Source organism: Lucilia cuprina, chromosome 4 (assembly GCF_022045245.1).
Source record: "Lucilia cuprina isolate Lc7/37 chromosome 4, ASM2204524v1, whole genome shotgun sequence".
In the NCBI taxonomy this organism is placed as follows: Eukaryota; Metazoa; Arthropoda; class Insecta; order Diptera; family Calliphoridae; genus Lucilia; species Lucilia cuprina.
The window spans coordinates 83,647,694-83,652,764 of record NC_060952.1 but is presented as its reverse complement, the minus strand read 5'-3'; positions in this window follow the sequence as shown (position 1 = coordinate 83,652,764).

Below are 5,071 nucleotides of genomic sequence, written 5' to 3'. Positions count from 1 at the left end.
GTCTATTCTATAGACTACACAGAGTAGTCTATTCTATAGACTACAGAGTAGTCTATTCTATAGACTACAGAGTAGTCTATTCTATAGACTACACAGAGTAATATATTCTATACGCTACACAGAGTAATATATTCTATACGCTACACTTAGTAGTCTATTCTATATACTCACTTAGTAGTCTATTCTATACACTACACAGAGTAGTCTTTTCTATAGACTACACAGACTAGTCTATTCCATAGACCATACAGAGTAGTATATTCTATAGACTACACAGAGTAGTCTTTTCTATAGACTACACAGAATAGTCTATTCTATAGACTACGCAGAGTAGTCTATTCTATAGACTACACAGCGTAGTCTATTCTACAGACTACACAGAGTCGTCTATTCTATAGACTACACAGAGCAGTCTATTCTATAGACTACAGAGTACTTTATTCTTTAGACTACACAGAGTAGTCTACTCTATAGACTACCCAGAGTAGTCTATTCTATAGACTACACAGAGTAGTCTATTCTATAGACTACACAGAGTGGTCTATTCTATAGACTACACAGAGTGGTCTATTCTATAGACTGCACAGAGTAACAGTCTATTCTATAGACTACCCAGAGCAGTCTATTCTATAGACTACATAGAATAGTCTATTCTATAGACTACACAGAGTAGTCTATTCTATAGACTACACCGTGTAGTATGTTCTGTAGACTACACAGAGTACCAGTCTATTCTATAGACTAAGCAGAGTAGTCTATTATATAGACTACACAGACTACTCTATTCCGTAGAATACACAGAGTAGTATATTCTATAGACTACACAGCGTAGTCTATTCTATAGATTACACAGAGTAGTCCCTTCTATAGACTACACAGAGTAGTCTATATAGACTACAGCTTTATCTATGCTATAGACTACGAGGATTTTATTATTTTTCGTTAACATTTATCAAAGAAAATACCATTTATCATAATTCTTTAGAAAACTTTTCAAACATTCCAATAATGCACAAACATCATAAAAAATTTCTCTCCCCAAAAAAAGTGGAAAAAATGGGTGTGTAATTTGCAAAGACCCAAATACTAAAATTTTTCTTATGAAATGTTGCTCTTAAAAACATTTAAATAATTTAAATGTTTTTTTTTTTTTTTTTTTGTTTAATGGCAAAACTTGCCGACCACCTCTTCAAAAAATAAATACTAATCTTTAAAATATTTATTTATTTGACTTAAAGAAACATTCAACCAATGAAAGAAAATAAATAAATAATAATGAAAAAATATTTCATGTTTTTTTCATCTTCGCCATTGCAGACAATTTTGGATTAATGCCAAAAAGGAAAATGTATCAAAGACATTAAAATGATTTTTTTGCTGACTTTTTTTCTATATTAAATTAATGCGAACATCGTGCTCTTTGGGGAGTCTGTGTGGTTGATAATGAACATACGAAATGTGTTTTTTAGAGGATTTAAAGACAATTTAACGTAGGTCGTTTAAAGTATGAAAATTATTTTTTTGTGTTGTGTTCATTAATATATCTTTACCTGTGTTAAAAAAATTGTTGTGGTATTTTAAAATGTGATTATATTTTGGGAAAAAAATCAAATTAAGCAAATAACACATTTTAAATGAGTCTTTTCGGAAAGTGAATGACTACAGTTTGTTTAGAAGGGAAATTGTTTTTCTTGTTGTGGATTTTTAGCAAATTTTCTTTACATATGTATGTGTTACATTTTAATGAATTTTAGCTTTAAATTATGTAAACTACTGTTTGTCAATTGACACTACGTTGCTTACAAGGAGCCAGTGTAGTAGCTAGTTAAATATTTTTATACATTTCACATTTTACATACTTTGAATCATGAGAAAGTACTAGTATGAGTCACGATAATGTTAAAATTATTTCCTTAGTTTGTTTTCTCATCAAGGATCCTTAAAGAGACAAAAAGTAGTATACATTTTTATACTCTACACAATTTTATAAATCATTGTTCAATTCGACCCAGTTTACGACAGATATTTTCTTAAGAACTTAATTTCCTTAATGCCGTGTTTCATCGTCACTGCACTTCCCGGTTAAAGTACCATTATTTGATATCACATTTAGACTGAGATCATGTTCACTTTTTGCGGAAAGTGAAACACGGCATTAAGGAAGTTAAGTTTAATTTGAATGAGAAAGGTTATGTTATAGATCCAACTCTTAAAAAGCACGTAAAAGAAAAAATTTTTAACGAAGTAATTAGTGAAGCTTCAGGTTCTACGAAGTATCTTAAATTTCACTTTGGATGTTACATGTTAAAGAACGATAATGTCAACAGAAGTATGAATTAAGCTTTTTATAGAACAAAACATAAAAGTTATTGAGTCATTGAAACTTTAAAGTCCATTTAACGATAACCTTTTGATAACTCCTCCCTATGTTGGGTTTTTTTTTTATTCCTATGATTTCTTATTTTCAACAAAGTTGTCTAGATTCTTTGAGACTATTCGCATCATTAAAAGATTACAACAAAAGTATCGGTTTTCCTTCGTCTAAACAAATTTGGAAAGAAGCACATCATTATGTACATATATTCCCCTTGTAGTCTAAGTCGATCTATAGTTTTCGATTGGGCAGCTAGTGGAACGATTAAGTATAATTCGTTTCTAATTTCTTTTCCCGAAATGTGTTACAGAACCCAAATCTATACGAAAAAGTATCGTCTTAGCTGAGAGGACCAGTTAATGCAATCATGTTAGATGTTAGTGCCTTGAGAGAAGCAAGATTGTCTATTTAAAGATTAAAAGTTAACGATCGGCAAAAAAGTGCAGATTGTAATAGAGACTATTCAATCAACAGTACTTCAACTTGAAGACCTGGAAATCTTCAAGTCCTATACTTTCTTATTGGTATACTGGAGGTCATATGAATCTAAATCTTCTTAACGGACGATAACATATATTCAGGAATTATTCTGGACTCCAAATTATCATGGAAACTCACCTGTCGCAAGATGTTTGAAATAGAATGGGAACTTTGTCCCTAAATAGATAAATGGGTGTACACAGCTATAGTACGTCCTTATCTTATATACGGATCTCTTGTATGGTGGGCTTTTGCTAGAAAGAAGTTTATCGTAGATCAGCTATAAAAAGTTTAGAGATCGACAAGTATACCACCAGAATCTTGACAGATAGTTCAAAAAATAACTGCAATGGTGGTTCTGGTATTCTTCTATGTAGAATCTGGGGTAGGTATATCTTACCGTATTCCAAACAACTGTAGAGTCTTTTACACTGAAATATTTGCGATAATGGCAGCCAGAAAGGTAACATAGGAATGTTTGTCGAGGTACTTCAATCACTAAACTCTTCAACTATAACTACCCTATTTGTTAGACAATGCAAAAAGTATCTGCCAAGTCTGGGTCGCTGGGTCTGACATTACCCTTTGTTTGGGTTTCTGCGTTTTAGGGACTATTATGGACATGAACTGGCAGACGAGCTCGTCAGAACGAAATCTGCCCTTGATATGTCAGTAACAACTTTATTAGGTTTTATCAAGAGTATCCTCAGATTCTATCTTGAAAAGGCTGAAAGTGGGTGCAATAACCTAGCCACATGTAAAGGACCCAAGTTATTTTGGCCCTCTTTCAATAAGAAAAGCACAAGATACCTTATAAACTGAATGATGCAGTGAACCTTTCAAAACGGACCATGATGAAGCCTCCACCTTGGTGTTATTACAATCCCGGGGTATAAAGTGGTGACCAGTACCCCTAGTCTTGCAGGGACTAAAAAAATTGGTTACAGGCCACTTCCTGGCTTAGTCCTTGCATAGATTGAAAAGATGTCAGACCAAAGCACTGCATAATCTAGTACTACGGTAGCCAGTTGCCCGCAGGATTATCTGGCTGGTCAGTTGGTTGAGGTTCCTTCGGGATCCACGTAGTGGCTGTGGTTTAAACTTAAATTCGCGGGAGGAGTAAGTGGCGGTCAAAAGACTGATGTAAGATAAAGTCAATATTTCGGGATAATTTTGGTGCTGTTGCCGAGGCAACAGATGCTCCACAGACAAGTAACTGTAGGACTTAGCGTTGGAAATAAATTAATATTAATTGTATATGGTATGGGATGAAGTGGTGAGTTGTTTACGTTTTACTTACCCAGTGGTTGAAAAAGTACCACCGTGAGATAGGGCAACACGCCAGGTAGTCACATAAATCACTTCGACTTCATGTCCTCATCTAGCCGTCAAGAGAAACTGTTTTCATGGCAGTTACTTAATATATAACCTTAGTGAGATATCTACATCTAAGCTTAACGAAATTTCGAAATTTCCCACAGCTACATGCTAGATCTAATACTATACAATACTGCATCTAACGATTGGAGTGATCCGATCAAAACGAAAGTCTTTTCTATTCCACTCGAAAGTTTGGGTGCAGTGAACTACCAACCACCTCATATCAAAGCTATGTTATGCAGATTGTATTACTAACTTGTGAAACTCTAATGAAATCTTTTACATATTTGAGTTATGGTCTAGGACCAGTTTTGTTTAGATGTAAAAAATTCAACAAATTTTTTCTAAAACATTCCGATTTTAAATTCATTGTGAAATTTTAGATTTTTCTAAAATTTAAAACAATTTCTTCGTGCACACACTTTAAATGCCTAAAGTACAAACTTTATATGAGAAAATTTTAACATTTCTATATTAATACTAGTATTAAAGTACAGAAAACGTAATATATATTTCTTTTTGTATGTTTCAACAAAATTCCAATGATTTTGACATGGTTTTTTTAATTGTTTCTCCTATGACTTTAACATGCACGTCATATAATCACCCAAAACAGACGAGTAAGTACAAAAAGTACTTAGTACGATAGAAAAAAAACACAAAAATTACACACAGGTGAAATATTTCATTAACTGCTTGCCTAAATTGTTCATTCGTGAGTCTCTATAAAGTGAAGGTAAAAGTATTAACAGCAAATACTTACACATATATATACGTATGTAGGTATATATTTCAAACAAAAACCCTCATTAACGTTTTTCAGGTATTAAGGTGTGA